The sequence below is a fragment of the Colossoma macropomum genome, unplaced genomic scaffold (assembly GCF_904425465.1).
Source record: "Colossoma macropomum unplaced genomic scaffold, Colossoma_macropomum, whole genome shotgun sequence".
Taxonomy (NCBI): Eukaryota; Metazoa; Chordata; class Actinopteri; order Characiformes; family Serrasalmidae; genus Colossoma; species Colossoma macropomum.
The window spans coordinates 6,965,261-6,984,398 of NW_023494809.1; positions in this window are offsets into that span (position 1 = coordinate 6,965,261).

The window sequence follows — 19,138 nt, forward strand, 5'->3', positions numbered from 1 at the left end:
TCATCGTTGTGTTTGATGTGCTGAGTCCATCATGTGTGTTGTCCTGAGTTGATCATCATAATGTATGTTGTGCTGAGTCCATCATCATCATGTGTTCTCCTGAGTCCATCATGATCGTCATGTGTGTTGTCCTGAGGCCTTCATTATCATCATGTGTGTTGTCCTGAGTCCATCATCATCATCATCATCATCATATGTGTGTTGTCCTGAGTCCATTATCATCATCATATGTGTGTTGTCCTGAGTCCATTATCATCATCATGTGTGTTGTCCATCATCATCATCATGTGTGTAGTCCTTAGTCCATCATCATCATCATCATATGTATTGTCCTGAGTCCATCATCATCATAATCATCGTTTATGTTGTCCTGAGTCCATCATCATAATCATGTGTCTTGTGCTGAGTCCATCAACAAGTGTATTGTCCTGTGTCCATCTTCATGATGTGTTTTGTTCCGAGTCCATATTCGTCATGTGTGTTGTCCTGGGTCCATCATCATCATCATCATCATGTGTTGTCCTGGGTCCATCATCATCATTGCGTGTGTTGTCCTGAGTCCATCATCATCATTGTGTGTGTTGTCCTGACTCCATCATCGTCAACATCATGTGTGTTGTCCTGAGTGTATCATCATCATCATCATCATCATCATCATTATCATCGTGTGTTGTCCTGAGTCCATCATCATAATGTGTGTTGTGCTGAGTCCATCATCATCATCATCGTGTGTGTCGTACTGAGTCCCTCATCGACATGTTTGATGTCCTGAGTCCATCATCATCGTCATGTTAGTTGTCCTGAGTCTGTTATCAAGTGTGTTGTCTTGAGTCCATCATCATCATCATCATGTGTGTTGTCCTGAGTTGATCATCATAATGTATGTTGTGCTGAGTCCATCATCATCATGTGTGTTCTCCTGAGTCCATCATCATCGTCATGTTTGATGTCCTGAGTCCATCATCATCGTCATGTGTGTTGTCCTGAGGCCTTCATTATCATCATATGTGTTGTCCTGAGTCCATCATCATCATCATCATCATATGTGTGTTGTCCTGAGTCCATTATCATCATCATATGTGTGTTGTCCTGAGTCCATTATCATCATCATGTGTGTTGTCCATCATCATCATCATCATCATCATCATATGTATTGTCCTGAGTCCATCATCATCATAATCATGTGTCTTATGCTGAGTCCATCAACAAGTGTATTGTCCTGTGTCCATCTTCATGATGTGTTTTGTTCCGAGTCCATATTCGTCATGTGTGTTGTCCTGGGTCCATCATCATCATCATCATTGCGTGTGTTGTCCTGGGTCCATCATCATCATGGCGTGTGTTGTCCTGACTCCATCATCATCAACATCATGTGTGTTGTCCTGAGTGTATCATCATCATCATCATCATCATTATCATCGTGTGTTGTCCTGAGTCCATCATCATAATGTGTGTTGTGCTGAGTCCATCATCATCATCATCGTGTGTCGTACTGAGTCCCTCATCGACATGTTTGATGTCCTGAGTCCATCATCATCCTCATGTTAGTTGTCCTGAGTCTGTTATCAAGTGTGTTGTCTTGAGTCCATCATCATCATCATCTTGTGTGTTGTCCTGAGTCCATCAACATTGAGTGTGTTGTCCTGAGTCCATCATCATCATCATATGTGTTGTCCTGAATCTATCATGAAGTGTGTTTAGAAACCATTAGAAAACCATTAGACAACCATTAGACAATGTTCAGAAACAATTAGACAAGCATTAGACAGCCTTAAGAAAACCATTGGACAACAATTAAAAAACATTCGAAACCATTTGACAACCTTGAACAATCTAATTAGAAACAATTAGAAAACCATTAGAATCCATTACATAACCCTGAGAAAACCATTGGACAACCATTATACAACTATTAAACAACTTTCACAAAACCTTAAAAACTATTAGACAACCATTAGACAAACTTCAAAAAAAATTGGACAACCATTAGACAACCATTAGACAACCTTCAAAAAAAATTGGACAACCATTATACAAACATTAGACAACCATCAGAAAACATTCAGAAAACAGCCAGACAACCATTACAAAAGCATTAAACAACCATTAGACAACATTCAGAATACCACTAGAAAACCATTCAAAACCATTAGACAACCTCGACAAAAACAATTAGAAACCATTATAAAACCATTAGAATCCATTAGAAAACCTTAAGAAAACCATTGGAAAACCATTAGACAATCATTAGACAACCTTCAGAAACCCATTGGACAACCTTCAGAAAACCATTTAAAACCATTAGAAACCATTAGAGAACCTTCAGAAAAAATTATTAGACAACCTTCAAAAACCATTAGAAAAACATTAGACACCATTAGACAACCTTGGGAAAATCAGAAACCTTTAGAAATGCATTAGAATACATTAGACAACCTTGAGAAGACCATTAGACAACCATTATACAACCATTAGACAACCTTCAGAAAACGATTAGAAACCATTAGACAACCATTAAACAACCTTCGGCAAAAACCTTCAGAAAAATATTATAAACCATTAGATCACTATTAGAAAACCTCAGACAATGATTATGCAACCCTTAGAAAACCATTAGAATTCATTAGACAAAGTTCAGAAGCCATGAGACAACTTTCAGAAAAACACTAGAGACCATTACACAATTATAATTACACAACCATTAGTAAACCTTAAAAAACATTGGACAACCATTATGCAACCATTAGACAACCAGTAAACAACCAGTAGAAATCCTTCAGAAAACCATTAGACAACCTTCCAAAAACCATTAGAAAACCATTACACAATCTTGAGGAAACCAGTGGAGAACCATTATACAACCATTAGACAACCTTCAAAAATCATTGGACAACCATTAGAAAACAATTAGAAACCGTTAGACAACCTTGAGAAAATAATTAGAAACCATTAAAAATCCATTAGAAAACCATAAAAACCATTAGACAACCTTCAGAAAACCATTATAAACCACTAAAAAACGATTTGAAAAGATTAGAAAACCTTCAGAAACAATTATGCAGCCTTTAGACAACCATCAGAAAACCACTGGACAAACATTAGAAACCATTAGAAAACATTAGACAACCTTCTAAAATCATTAGAAACCATTCGAAATCCATTAGAAAACCATAAAAACCATTAGACAACCTTCAGAAAACCATTAGACCCCCATTAGACAATGTTGAGAAAACCATTAGAAAATCATTAGACAACCTTCAGAAAACCATTGGACAACCACTATACAACTGTTAAACAGCCATTAGGAATCCTTCAGAAAATAATTAGACAACCTTCAGAAAACCATTATACACCATTAGAAAACATTTAAACAACAATGAGACAACCTTCAGAAAACTATTAGACAACCATTATAGAACGATTAGACAACCTTAATAAAAACATAAGAAACCACTAGAAAATCATTAGAGCATCTTTATACAACTTTCAGAAAACCATTAGACAACCATTAAATAACCATTAGACAACCTCCAGACAGCTAATGTACAACCATTACACAGCTATTAAACCTTCAGAAAACCTTCAATAAACCATTATACAACCATTATACAACCATTAGACAACTTTCAAAAAAAAGACTGGACAAACATTATACAAATATTAGACAACCATTAGAAAACATTCAGAAAACTGTAAGACAACCATAGACAACTATGAAATAACATTTGAAAACCAAAATACAGCCATTAGACAACCTTGAGAAAACCTTCTGAAAAATAAAAGAAACCATTAAAAAACCATTAGACAACTTTCAGAAAACATTAGACAACCATTAGACAACACTCAGAAAACCACTGGACAACCATTATAAAAAAAATTACAAACCATTATAAAATCATTAGAATCCATTGCTCAACCTTGAGAAAACCACTGGGCAAACATTATACAGCCATAAGAAAACCTTCAGAAAAACCTTTAGAAATACATGAGAATCCATTAGACAACATTGAGAAAACGATTGGACAACCATTATACAATCATGAGACAACCTTAAGAGAACCGATAGAAAACATTAGAATCCATTAGACATCCTTCAGAAAAACATAAGTCATTAGAAAACAATAGAAACTATTAGACAACCTTCAGAAACCATTAAAAAATCCATTAGACAACCGTCAGAAAACCATTGGGCAACCATTAGAAACCATTAGAAATCTTTCTGAAAAACATCATAGAACCATTAGAAAACTATTAGACAACCTAAAGAAAACCATGTGAAACCATTAGACTGTCTTCTGAACACCATTAGACAACAATCAGAAAAACTAAAACCATTAAAAAACCATCAGGCAACCATTACACAACCTTTAGAAAAACATTAAGAAAACTATAGAAATCCTTAAGAACGATTAAAAACCATTAGACAAACTGAAGAAAACCATTTGAAACCATTAGAAAACCATAAGACCACCATTAGACAAGCTTCAGAAAACCATTAGACAACCTAAAAAAGCATTGGACAACAACTACGCAACCTTAAGAAAACCATATGACAACCATAAGAAACCATTAGATAAAAATCTGAAAAACACTGGACAACCATTAGAAAACAATTAGAAACCATTAGAATCCATCAGACAACACTGAGAAAACCATTGGATAACCATTATACAACCATTACATAACCTTAAGAAAAGCATTACAAACCGTTACAAAACCATTAGAATTCATTAGACACCGATTAGACAACCATTAAGCAACCTTCAGAAAAACCTTCAGAAAAATATTTGACACCATTAGAAAACCATTAGACAACCGTAAGAAAACCATTTTACAACCATTAGAAAACCATTAGAAAATATTAGACCACTATTAGACAACCTTCAGAAAACCATTAGACAACCTTCAAAAAAAAACATTGGACAACCTTAAGAAAACCATTACGAACTATTAGACAACCTTCAGAAACCACGAGACAACCGTTAGACAACCTTGAGAAAACCATTGGAAAACCATTAGAAAACCATTAGGAACCATTAGACAACCTTGAAAAAATAATTATAAACCATTAGAAAAACATTAGAATCCATTAGGCAACCTTCAGAAGATAATTAACAACCATTAGAGAAAAAACATTTAAAAACCATTAGAAAAAGATTAGAAGCCATTCAGAAAACCATCAAAAACCATTAGACAACTTTCAGAAAACCATTAGACAACCCTTAAAAACCATTAGACAACCATTAAACAACCTTGAGAAAAAACTTCAGGAAAATATTAGAAATCATTGAAAAACATTAGACAACCTTAAGAAAACCTTTTGACAACTATTAGAAAACCATTAGAAACCATAAGACAATCTTGAGAAAATCATTAGAAACCATAAGACAATCTTGAGAAAATCATTAGAAACCATTCGAAATCCATTAGAGAATCATTAGAAACCATTCGACAACCTTCAGAAAACCATTAGAAAATCATTAGACAACCAAGAAAATATTAGGAACCATTAGAAAACCATTAGACAACATTCAGAAACCACTAGACAACCATTAGAAAACCATCAAAAAACCATTGGACAACCATTAGATAACTGTTAAAACACCATCAGACAACCTTCAGAAAACCTTGAGGAAAATATTAGGAACCATTAGAAAACCACTAGATAACCTTCAGAAACCACTAGACAACCATTAGACACCCTTGAGAGGATCATTGGACAACCATTAGAAAACCATTAGGAACCATTAGACAACCTTGAGAAATCCATTGGACAAACATTATACAACCATTAGACAACTTTCAGAAAACCATTATAAACCATTAGATAACCATTAGAATCCATTAGAACTTTAAGAAAACCATTATAAACCAATATCAGAAACGATTAGACAACCTTCAGAAACCATTAGACCACCATTAGAAAACCTTCAGAAAACAATTGGACAACCATTAAAAACCATTAGAAACCATTAGGCAACCTTCAGAAAACCATTAGACAACCTTGAGAAAACCATTAGTAACCATTACACAACCTTCAGAACACAATTTGAAACAATTTGTGAGCCTTCAGAAAACCATTAAAAAAATTAGGAAACCTTCAGAAAAACATCAGAGAACCATTAAAAACCATTAGACAACCTATAGACAACCATTTGAAACCATTAGAAAAACATTAGACCGCCATTAGTCAACCTTAAGAAAACTATTAGGAAACAATTAGACAACCTTCAAAAAAATATTGGACAACCATTAAATAACAATTAGACAACCACTAAGCAACCATTAGACAACCTTCAGAAAACCATTGGAAAACTATTCCGAAACCATTAGAATCCACTAGACAACCCCGAGAAAACCACCGGACAACCGTTATACAAATCATTAGACAACCTTCAAAAAACCTTTAGAAAACCATCATACAACCATTAGACTACCTTCAGAAAACATCAGAAACCATTATACAACCTTCAGAACACCATTAGACAACCACTAGGAACCTTCAAAGAGCCATTAGAGAACCACTAGACAACCATTAGACAACCTTCAGAACACCATTAGACAACCATTAGGCAAACTTCAGAAAACCATTATACAGCCATTAGACAACCATTAGACAAACTTCAGAAAACCATTATACAGCCATTAGACAACGATTACAAAAACTTCAGAAAACAATTAGATAATTAGACAACCTTTAGGAAACCATTAAACAAACATTAAACAACCATTAGACAACCTTCAGAAAACCATTAAAAACCATTAGACAACCTTCAGAAAACCATTAAAAACCATTAGACAACCTTCAGAAAACCATTACACAACCATTAGACCAATTTCAGAAAACCATAAAACAACTATTAGAAAATCTTCAGAAAACCATTAGACAACCATTATACAACCATTAGGCTTCCTTCAGAAAACCATTAGAAAACATTCAGAAAACCATTAGAAACAACTAGAAAACCTTAAGAAAACCACTAGACAACAATTAGACAACCTTCAGAACACCATTAGACAACCATTAGGCAAACTTCAGAAAACCATTATACAGCCATTAGACAACCATTAGACAAACTTCAGAAAACCATTATACAGCCATTAGACAACGATTACAAAAACTTCAGAAAACAATTAGATAATTAGACAACCTTTAGGAAACCATTAAACGAACATTAAACAACCATTAGACAACCTTCAGAAAACCATTAAAAACCATTAGACAACCTTCAGAAAACCATTAAAAACCATTAGACAACCTTCAGAAAACCATTACACAACCATTAGACCACTTTCAGAAAACCATAAAACAACTATTAGAAAATCTTCAGAAAACCATTAGACAACCATTATACAACCATTAGGCTTCCTTCAGAAAACCATTAGAAAACATTCAGAAAACCATTAGAAACAACTAGAAAACCTTAAGAAAACCACTAGACAACAATTAGACAACCTTGAGAAAACCATTAGAAACCATTACAAATCCATTAGAAGACAGACAACCTTCAGAAAACCATTGGAGAACCATTATACAACTATTAAACAACCTTCAGAAAACCATTAGAAACTATTAGAAAACCATCAAACAACAACAAAATTACACATAATTGAAAAAACTTTCAAAATTGTTTAGAAACCATTGGTAAACCATTAGAGAACATTAAGAAAACCATGAAACCATCAGAAACCATTAGACAACCATTAGAAAACCATTAGAAAACCTTGAGGAAACCATTAGAAAACATTTACACAACCAATAGACAACCTTCAGGAAACATTTACAAACCATTGGAAAACATTTATACAACCATTAGAGAACCTTTAGAAAACCATTAGAGAAACATTAGAAACCAGTAGAAATCCATTAGAAGGCATGAGACAACCTTCAGAAAACCATTGGACAACGATTATACAACTATTATACAATCTTCAGAAAACCATTAGAAACTATTAGAAAACCATTACACAGCCTTGAAAAGCCCTTAAAAATATTAGAAACCATTAGTAAACCATTAGACAACATTATGAAAACCATTAAACCAATTGAAAACCATTAGACTACCTTCAGTAAACAATTAGACCACCATTAGACAACACTGAGAAAACCATAAGCCAACCATTATGCAACCATTAGACAGCCTTCAGAAAACATTTACAAACCATTGGAAAACATTTAGATGAACATTTAGAAAGCCATTAGGGAACCATGAGAAACCATTAGATAAAATTCAGAACCCATTAGACAACCATTAGACAACCGTCAAAAAACCATTGGACAACCATCATATAACCATTAAACAACCATTATACAAGCATTAGACAACTTTAAAAAAAGCATTAGACAACCATTGAACAAACATTAGGAAACCTTCAGAATATCATTATACAACCATTATGTAGGCATTAGACAACCTTCAGAAATTCTTCAGAAAACCATAAGAAACCATTAGAAAACATTTACACAACCATTAGACAACCTTCAGAAAACCATTAGAAAACCTTTAGAAAACCATTAGACAACCTTCAGAAAAACCATTAGAAAGCATTATACAACCATCAGACAACCTTAAGAAAACCATTAGACAACCATTAGCAAACCTTCAGAAAACATTACACAGTCATTATACAACCATTAAACAACCTTGAGACGACCATTAGAAACCATTAGACCGCCATTAGTAAACCTTCATAAAACCATTAGACAACCTTCAGAAAACCATTAGACTACCTTCAGAAAACCATTAGACAACCATCAGGCAACCATTAAACAACCATCAGAAAACCATTAGAAAACCATGAGAAAATCATTAGACAACCTTCAGAAAAGCTTGCAAAAACCATTAGACAACCATTATACAACCTTCAGAAAACCATTAGACAGACAATGATTATATGACCTTTGGACAGCCATTACACAACCATTAGGAAACCATTAGACAACCTTCAGAAAAACATTAAAACAACCATCTGAAAACCAGTAGAAAACCATTACCCAACCATTAGAAAACCCTGCAAAAACCATTAGACAACCATTATACAACCTTCAGAAAACCATTAGACAACGATTATAAAACCATTAGACAGCCATTACACAAACATTAGGAAACCAATAGACAACCTTCAGAAAACAATTAGACAACCATTAGAAAACCTTGCAAAACCGTTAGACAACCATTAGACAAACTTCAGAAAACCATTAGACAACTTTCTGAAAACCATCAGACAACCAACAATCATTAGTCAACCATTATACAACCATTAGAAAGCCGTTAGAAAACCTTCAAAAACCATCAGACAACCTTCAGAAAACCATTAGACGACCACTGGAAAACCTTCAGAAAACCATTAGAAAACATGCGTCCGAGTCCTGATTTTCTACCCCTTGCTCGGGGAGATTGATTGGGATAGGCCCCAAGACAAGACCAATTCTCGGGCCTTGTCTGGCTGGCCTGGGTAATCTAGTGTTGTTACCAAAGGGTCAGTTGGGCAGGGGGTATGTATCTCTAGGCGCCCCAGGGACCTGAGCCAGCCGTGAATGGATCCCCAACCCTGTGACACATGATTTTACTGCTACCCCTCGTCCGAACCCCTATCCCTAAAACACAAACCTCGATTACAGCTGCCCAAATCCCAGCCCCAAACCTAACCCCTGACTGCAACCCCAACCCTCACGCCTGATGCAGCACACGAGGAGCCGATTGATGGGTTAGTAAGCTGTATTAGGTGTGCTGGATGAGGGAAACACAAAAATCAGAATAGTTTGGGGTCCACAGGACTGAGATTGGCAGCCTCTGCACTGACTACAGAAAATGCATCTTAAACAACTAAGTCACTGGCAGTTCATTTGTTTGTCCACTAGATGGAGTCAGAGTGAAGCAGAACTTTTCTTTTGAAACTGCGTTCTCTGTAGAAGTCTCTGAATGTTTATAGTCAGTTGCTTGTCTTTCTTTGTTTTTCTCTCAGTTACTTTCTCTCCATCGCTCCTCTGACCTGTAACCTGTTATGATTGTGTTAGAACTATGAAAGGGTCCTCAGTGTGGGGTCAAGGGGTCAATCAGAATATACACTGGACACACTTCACAAACCCTCCATCAGAGTCATGCATTTGTAATTCTGTGTTTACTTTTCTCCACGTGTTCTCTTCTTTGAGAGACTTCAAGAATGTGATTTAATGTGGACTTACACAACCTACACATGAAGTGACCACTCAATGCTCCACACACTAAATGTTCAGGTTCATAATCTCTGATCTACTTGGTTGCAGAATCGCACATTTAGCCTTGCAGAGACACAGCCTTGTTTTCACAAACGTCAGGCTTTAAATACTACATGGACACAATGGTTCATCAGCTGACCGAAGCTCAGGGCCTCATCTTTCATCTGCTAAACCGTCAGGGCCCGAGAGAGAGAGAGAGAGAGAGAGAGAGAGAGTGAGAGCTGTATCCGCAGCTCACTGCAGCCATCAGTCCAGTATCATCTAAAACAGCTCAACCTGCTGTCTTAAACAGTTCAGACTTGCACTTTGTCCTGTAATTAATGACTGTTTGTAGCTCTGGGCTCTAACCTGTGTCTCTCAGTGGTGTTCGTTTTAAACCTGGGCATTATTTGTTTAATAGTTCAGGGATGCGAAGCTTCACTTCATCTTAAAACACTCTCATTTAAGACAAGTTGAAAGCAAAAAAAAATCAAAATCTATATTTACAGCTGATTATTCATATTCTTTCAATATGATTTGTGTTGGACATAAAATATTTTGTAATATCTGTATATGCAAGTGGGACAATATCTTAAACATGCATATATTTGACAATTTAAAAATCTAGTTTTTGGATGATGCTGGAATTTGCTGAACAGATTTTTAAAAGTGGTTTACTGTTTATATACTTTGCACTGTCACTGTAAAAAGGTGTACAGGTCTACTGTTTGTAGAATATACTCAGCATAAATTCAGCTGAGAAATCCTTCTTTAGTAACATTCAGAATATTGTTAGAAATAAACATGTAAAATTCATATATGCAGCTTTTCTAGAAGTTGAGGTTGTTGGTTTTGAATCAGCTGCATTTCTTGGTGAGATCTTAGAGAACATGCAGCCTTTTGGGGAACAATTCAACAAAATACGAGACAATGTGGTTGTGCTGAGAGTGAAAACCTTCATAAAAGACACTTCTGGAGAATAAAGTTAGCAGTGAACTGACTGAACACTGAGATTAATATATTTCTGGTGAGTTTAGACATTTTTATACTTATAAATATAATTTTATACTTAAAAATTTCCAAGATTCTGAAAAATGATTGTGACTCTGTGTGGAGCTGCTAGCAAAGCAATGAGGGGTAAAAAGTGAGGACCCCCTTTCAAAAAAGATGCCCGTGCTGAGAAAAAGACAATTGCAGCTTTATTCACACTTAAACACAATAAACACACACAGTATTTACACAAACACACAATACACAAACATACACAGCATTTACACACAATAAGCGCTCTGTAGAAATGTTGACGTTGTCTCTGTGAAGAGGAAAATACAGTTTTGTAAATCAGACACATTTCCTTTCAAATATATTCCACTAAAAATATGGACATATATTTTTGATTTATTTGAAAAACACTCAACACTAAAATGTATTTCCGAAAATGTTGCCATATTAACCAAATATATTTTAAAATGCATTCATTTTAAAATGTATGGGGAAATATTACACAACAATAACTGTGTGTAAATGTGTTTATCAAATCCATCTGAAAATGTATGAAAATATCCAGAATCCTGTCTGACGCTCTTCACTGTCTGATACCTTTAGAAATGAGTTTGTGTTCCAGTATCTTCATTTTAAATCTGATCAAATGATCCTTTAACAGGACAGAAGCGAGGGAAAAGCTGTCCGAATTTGTAAACCCACCTGTTTTTGTCAGGCGGGAAAGAGAAAAAGGATACCAGGGAAAAAACTGGTTCTCAGAAGTCCAATTGAAAAAAGACAGATGACTTTCCCAACAGAAACAAAACCAAAAAAGAACAGAAAGAAGTTTTTATTTTTTTTATTTTATTTTATTATTTTTGTGAGAGCAGAGAAGGAAATCTCGAGAGGAGGCTGGAGAAAACTCTCAGCCCTCTTTCCAAAATGACCGGCCGTTTCTGTTGGCTCACAACGAGACAAAGACACAGCAACGTGTGGCTCCTTCTCTGCGGTTATAAAGCCCTCTGCCCAGGTGTAGGACGTTGGGCTTGATTGGACATGGGAGGTGTGCCCTCTGGTGGCCGGGAGCGCCGCAGCCCTGGAGCCAGCCCTTATAGTTGTAGGTATTGATATGCAGTTATGATCTGATATCTTGTTTATGTGAAATACATTGTGTGTGAGAGTCTGACTGCAGACGTACATGGTTAATGTAAAGTACAGTGCAGATCACAGAAGTCAGTACGTTTAGTTACATCTGTAAACTTTATTACAAACTTTATAAACATACATTTAACAAATAGATTTTTTGGCCATTTTTATACATTGCAAAAATATTTTTGGAACATATTTTTTTTCCATATGGGCTCATTAGTGTTATAATATGCAGTAACATTCAGCTCCAGCTGTTTCTGCCATCAGCTGGAAGCTGTAAGTTTCGACAGCTGGGAAACCACAGCTAATCAACCAGGTTTACCCTCTTAGCTTTGTACTTTAAAAGCTGAAAAGAGATCATTAATTTGTTAATCACAATTATTTATTAAAAAATGTATTTATTTATGGCAATTCGTCATCAGCTAAAATTTCCTGACCGTGACAGGCCAAGTACCACCTGCCTCTTGTTGTTGACCACCTTAATAGGCCCACTGTTAATTTATCAGTGCATTACGAAGCAGTTACAGAGACGAATTGGTTGGTAAGCAGAGTGAAGGTGAACTCATGTGTTTGGATTGGAGTGGAGCAGACAGTTTGGGATGTTCTGTGTTCTGGTGGTGACATCATCACAGCTTCTCACCATCTCTGCAAACAGAGAGCTGGAGTGGAGCTGTTTGTTTTCCCTCAGCCTCCGTCCTGGGAGCAGAACCGTCTACCAGAAAACTGTCAGTGTTCTGTACCAGAAAGAACGAGCTTTTGCTTTTTGTGAAAGTGTATGTTTAGAGAAAAAAGTCCCCTCAGTTTCCCCAGCAAATGTAGGTGATCAGCCAAGTTTGTGTCTTTAAGTTCAGCACTGGAGCCTCAGGGCTAATGGAGCTGGTACACTAGTCCATGTTTATAGATAAAAGCACAACATACAGAGTCAGAAAACTCAGAATCACATCTATCAGAGATACTTATCAACTCCACACGGTCTGTGTTGGTTTAGGCGCTATGCTAACTGGTGGAGTATAAGTTTCCATTACGTGTTAGCTACATTAGCGTCATAGCTCTATTGCTAAAACTAAAGACGCAGACTTTGTTGACATTTCAGGGTTGGATTTTCTGTTCTTTTACCAAACTATCACTGCAACATTCACTCCCTCATACTGGGTGGACAAAATCACATCTATCAGGGAACATAAAGTGGACAATTACCTAAAACACTGTTGACCGTATCTTTCCCTTTACTGCTAATCTGTCTAACTAAGCTGACAGGCTGGGCTGGAACATGTTCAGCTTTTCGTTCTCATTGTGTCATTTTAGTTCTTCAAGGTTGATTCATGGCTGTTAGACTTTAAAACCTAAACACAATAATCAGACTGCATGCCCGTGTCCAGCGTCAGGGCGAGGGTGCCACTGAAAACGTCAGTGCTGTTAGCACAGCTTGTGACCACACCGAGGGGATTTGTTTTCTCACCAAACAGCAGAAATATCACATTTTCAGCCGTCCTGAAAGCGCAGACTCCACTGATACTGAAGCATCCCGTCCAGCATGTATCTGCACTTCTCCCATCTAGAACCGGGGTCTCAAACTACTGGAGACCACCACATATTCTGTTAAATCTGACACACAAATCAGTTTTTCATTTTAGTGTGGATAAATATTCCAACTGACAGATCTGCTTCACCCACCGGACGCCTCTGTAACTAGTCACTACCTTCAAAGGTTCCTCTGTTGTTGGGCAGCACTTTAACCGAAAAGGAGCCTTAGCAGGCATCACATTCCAGACACTCTACAGAGCCATCATACTTCATAACTTTCACTGCACTGTTCACGTTTTCATTGTTTACTTGCGGCCCTTTGTTAGCTGACACTCCCCTCCGACTGTAAAGGTGGATCACCTCAGTGTTTAAGGGAGGCTCTGAATCTGCAGCAGCTGCTTTCCTGCATCGTGTGAATTTACTGTATATGAAGATCAGCTGCTGTAAGGACTCGTATCTGTCGTGATTTACTCGACTCGGTGCCACAGATTAACACAGATAATCGTGATGACTAGTTTGTGAATCATTTCAGTTCATTCACTGTCCTCATCCACCTTAATGAACCTGCTTTATTTCTAACACACAACGGATAAAAATACTTTTTTAAATTTTGTACAAAATGCACACAATCTGCTAAGCGGCTAATATACATTTTATTTGTCCATTTCCATCTGATTTATGGGCCCCGAGTCTGAAATTTAGCCATCAACATTCACCAAACACTGATGTAATTTTGATACAGAGCAATTCAAGACAAACAGAGCAGACAAAAATAAGTATTTGCGGTATTTATTTCGAACTTTTACATCGTCCAGTAACTTAGCGTATTTTTCATTGTTCCAGAATGACCTCAGCCCGTGGCACCGGTTCCGTCATGTTTTCCCCACATGTGCAGGAAATGCCTTCAGCTGTTCAGCACAGTTTTCCCCTCATAACCTAAAAGCAAAAACTGGCAAAATGAGTAATACATTTATATCAGAATGAGTGAAAATAAGCAGTAATCTTTTTGAAAAGTTGACTTTGATTTAAATCTCATTGTTTTGTATTTGCAAAATATTTTGGACATTTTGGTAGTAAATATTTTGCTTGTGGAGTTTATTATTTTATTCAAAGCTTTTGGCACAAAATTAACTCCAGACTTTTGCTGCCTTCCTAATGGAACAGCCTTTGTCTCAGGAGAGCACACATATATACATGCTGCCTTAAAATCCTGCCAACATAGACAGTGGCCTCCCGATTGGACGGCACCGACTGTGTCTGGTTCCCCAACATAAACTCTATAAAATCAGCTCAGACTGATGACTATAATGTTAAAGCAGGGACAGAGCGCTGCACACAACAGGAACCATTCAGTACACAAACCTGGCACAGCATGAATGCTGTACACTTACTGTAATTTAGCCACAGCTAACTCAGCTATTATTCTAATGTGGAGCGATAGTTACATCTGCCTCCATGAATTCATTCAGGACTCAGCGGCAGATACAGCGCAGCAGAATTAAGATATAAATGATCAAACAAGTACATGAAGAACACTGATTTAGCCGCTATTGCCCATTTTCAAGCACTGGAGGACAACTGCAAAGCATAGAGTCTCCAACGCCAATGTTATCATAATAAAAGTCCTGCATATTTAACTGTATTGTTTAAATGATGTAAGACAAAGGATATATATATATATATATATATATATATATATAGACTCTACTGTGATAAATGCCACCCAGCCAATGTCAGCCCATCAAAGCATAGATTAGTCTTTTTATTTATTTATTTATTGTTCAATTCTGTACAGAAGCAGCACTGTTTACACTAATTTTATCTTCATGCTGAATCAGAACAGTGATGTTATGAAATCTGAGAGGATTTTAGAGGATGCACCTGCTCTCACAGACCCTCACTTTAATCCCACTGAACCCGCCCTGCGGTCACCTGCTGCTCTCCCTGGTGATCTATGATCAGTCTGATAATGAATATCGCACTGAATTGCCAGTGAGGGGCTTTATAACAGCAGTTATACAATAACCTCTGCAACGCTACAGAAGACACTAACGCACAGGGTTAAAGTGATACTCTGGTAAAGTATATATAAAAGCGATGAAGTTCAGTAACGCACATCCTTACCCCAAACACAGTCCATCGGCTAAGACATGTTCAGTGACTGAGGTTTGCTACTTCAGTTTTAGGACTGCAGCTATAAGGCTAATGGAGCTAACAAGTAATGTAATCATCACAGACTTACTTCACATGTGAAGCAGTGCAGCAGGGACATTCTGGCATTTAAGGTAGAACAGAAAAAACAAAGCTGACTTCAGCTGTGTGCCTCAAACTGTGTCAGTTTAAAAACCTGTGTGTGTGTGTGTGTGTGTGTGTGTGTGATCCATTTGATTATAACTTTGTACAGAACATACAGTCACATACATACAGAGAGAGAGAGAGAGATAGATAGATAGATAGATAGATAGGTTACCCACCTCTATTACAGATCATCACTGTTACCCACCTCTATTACAGATCATCACTGTTACCCACCTCTATTACAGATCATCTCTGTTATCCACCTCTATTACAGATCATCTCTGTTACCCACCTCTATTACAGATCATCACTGTTACCCACCTCTATTACAGATCATCACTGTTACCCACCTCTATTACAGATCATCACTGTTATCCACCTCCATTTCAGATTATCACTGTTACCCACCTCTATTACAGATCATCTCTGTTACCCACCTCTATTACAGATCATCACTGTTACCCACCTCCATTTCAGATTATCACTGTTACCCACCTCTATTACAGATCATCACTGTTACCCACCTCTGTTACAGATCATCACTGTTACCCACCTCTATTACAGATCATCACTGTTACCCACCTCTATTACAGATCATCTCTGTTACCCACCTCTATTACAGATCATCTCTGTTACCCACCTCTATTACAGATCATCACTGTTACCCACCTCTATTACAGATCATCTCTGTTACCCACCTCTATTACAGATCATCACTGTTACCCACCTCTATTACAGATCATCTGTTACCCGCCTCCATATCAAATCATCAGTTACCCACCTCTATTACAGATCATCACTGTTACCCACCTCCATTTCAGATTATCACTGTTACCCACCTCTATTACAGATCATCACTGTTACCCACCTCTGTTACAGATCATCACTGTTACCCACCTCTATTACAGATCATCACTGTTATCCACCTCTATTACAGATCATCACTGTTACCCACCTCTATTACAGATCATCTCTGTTACCCACCTCTATTACAGATCATCACTGTTACCCACCTCTGTTACAGATCATCACTGTTACCCACCTCTATTACAGATCATCTCTGTTACCCACCTCTGTTACAGATCATCACTGTTACCCACCTCTATTACAGATCATCTCTGTTACCCACCTCTATTACAGATCATCACTGTTACCCACCTCTATTACAGATCATCTCTGTTACCCACCTCTCTTACGGATCAGCATATGCATAAATATATAGAACTAGAAGTTTAACAAGTGTGTTGATATTCTTGTTCATCAGAAGGTCAGTCAGACAGAGTCTGTCAGGCCTGTCAGAATGTGGGAGGAGCTTCTGGCCACATTCATGTTTTTTTTTCCTTTCTTTCTCCAGCCTCCTCTCCGCCGTCCTGCCTGCTGCGCTGACCGTCTAATTACGAGAAATATTTCCGCTAAGCCTCTTACTCACAGATATACCTGATTGACTATGGAGATCAATCTGAAAAGCCAATTACTTTAATGAAGTCAGAGGGACGTGGTGGTGTGTGACTCCTGCAGAACGGCTTAAACACTTGAGGAGATTCTCTTGCGCTTGTCAACACCCAAATGTTTTAATCTTTCCTGCATTAAAAGATTATGAGCTTTGTGCTTGGCTGGACGGCCGACACACCGGCGCTCTGGACTCTCCTGAACAGGAACACTGTAAAAGCAGCCCGTCAGCCGGGCAATGCTTAATACTGACGTTTACATAGATCTCTTTATAAAACTTTAAAACAATAACTGATACATGCTGACATAACAAAACCCAAAACTAATTAACCGCAGACTCCGGATTTATTCGAGTTTCATTTACTTTAATCACATTTGTTAAACTGTGGAGACAGAAACAAAGTCGAATGCAGCTTTTTTCACATCTACAGTCTTTATTAATTGTACACCGCAGTGCAAAATTTACAGTAACATAAAACGCTGATTCAGATAAACGTATAAACGACTGTAATCTGCTCATCCTGAACAGCTTCACAGCTTTCAGATCATCAGCAGGACATGAAGAATGTGGGTTCAGAATGAAGAACAGAGCTGCAGAAGGTTCTTCAATCACTGAGAAAGCTGGAGAACATCAAGAATGAAGTTCTAATAAAATTAATATTCGTAATACTTCATATTACAAAAGTAGTGATCAAATCTACAAACATATCATTTGATAAAACATACTGTTGTTCTCAAAATACTTAATATATCATACATTTTGGTGTCTAATGTAAAACATTGACATATTCATTGTGTATATTATTATCATTGTTTTTAAGAAAATAAAAAATAAAAATGTATGGTATGATATATGTTTGAACAGTAATCTCTTTATTGTCTACAGCAGCTATGCTTAATGGCCACTTTATCAGAAACACCTCCTTCATAGCTCCTCTTTGTAGGTGTTCAGTTACCAACTGTAGCTGATCTGTTGCTGTTCAGTTTATCAGCTGCTCTAAAACACTCATCAGGTTCTGAACACAGAGCCACCGTCATCCATATATTATTTGGATGGTGGTCAATTCTCTGCGCAGCATATTATAGTTCATTCCTATATGATTATTTTCTAACTTCTCTTTATGGCTGAGAATCAAACAGTCAGTTTCTGTTCCTGTGCCTCTAAGACTGATATACATAAATGAGCTCTGTTTGTTTCTCCTTGGCTGTCCTTTATTACACATCACTGAAAAAACAGGCAGAACTAAACTAATGTAGGCTGAATGGGCGGGGCCAAACTGCTGTAGGCTGAATGGGTGGGGTTAAACTGCTATAGGCTTAATGGATGGGACTAAACAGCTGTAGGCTGAGTGGGCGGGGCCAAACTGCTGTATCTAAACTTATCTAATCCTATAAAAGCACTGATGTGTGTATGTGTGTGTATGTGTGTGTTTATGTGTGTGTTTATGTGTGTGTTTGTGTGTGTGTGTGTTTATGTGTGTATTTATGTGTGTGTTTGTGTGTGTGTGTTTATGTGTGTTTATGTGTGTGTTTGTGTGT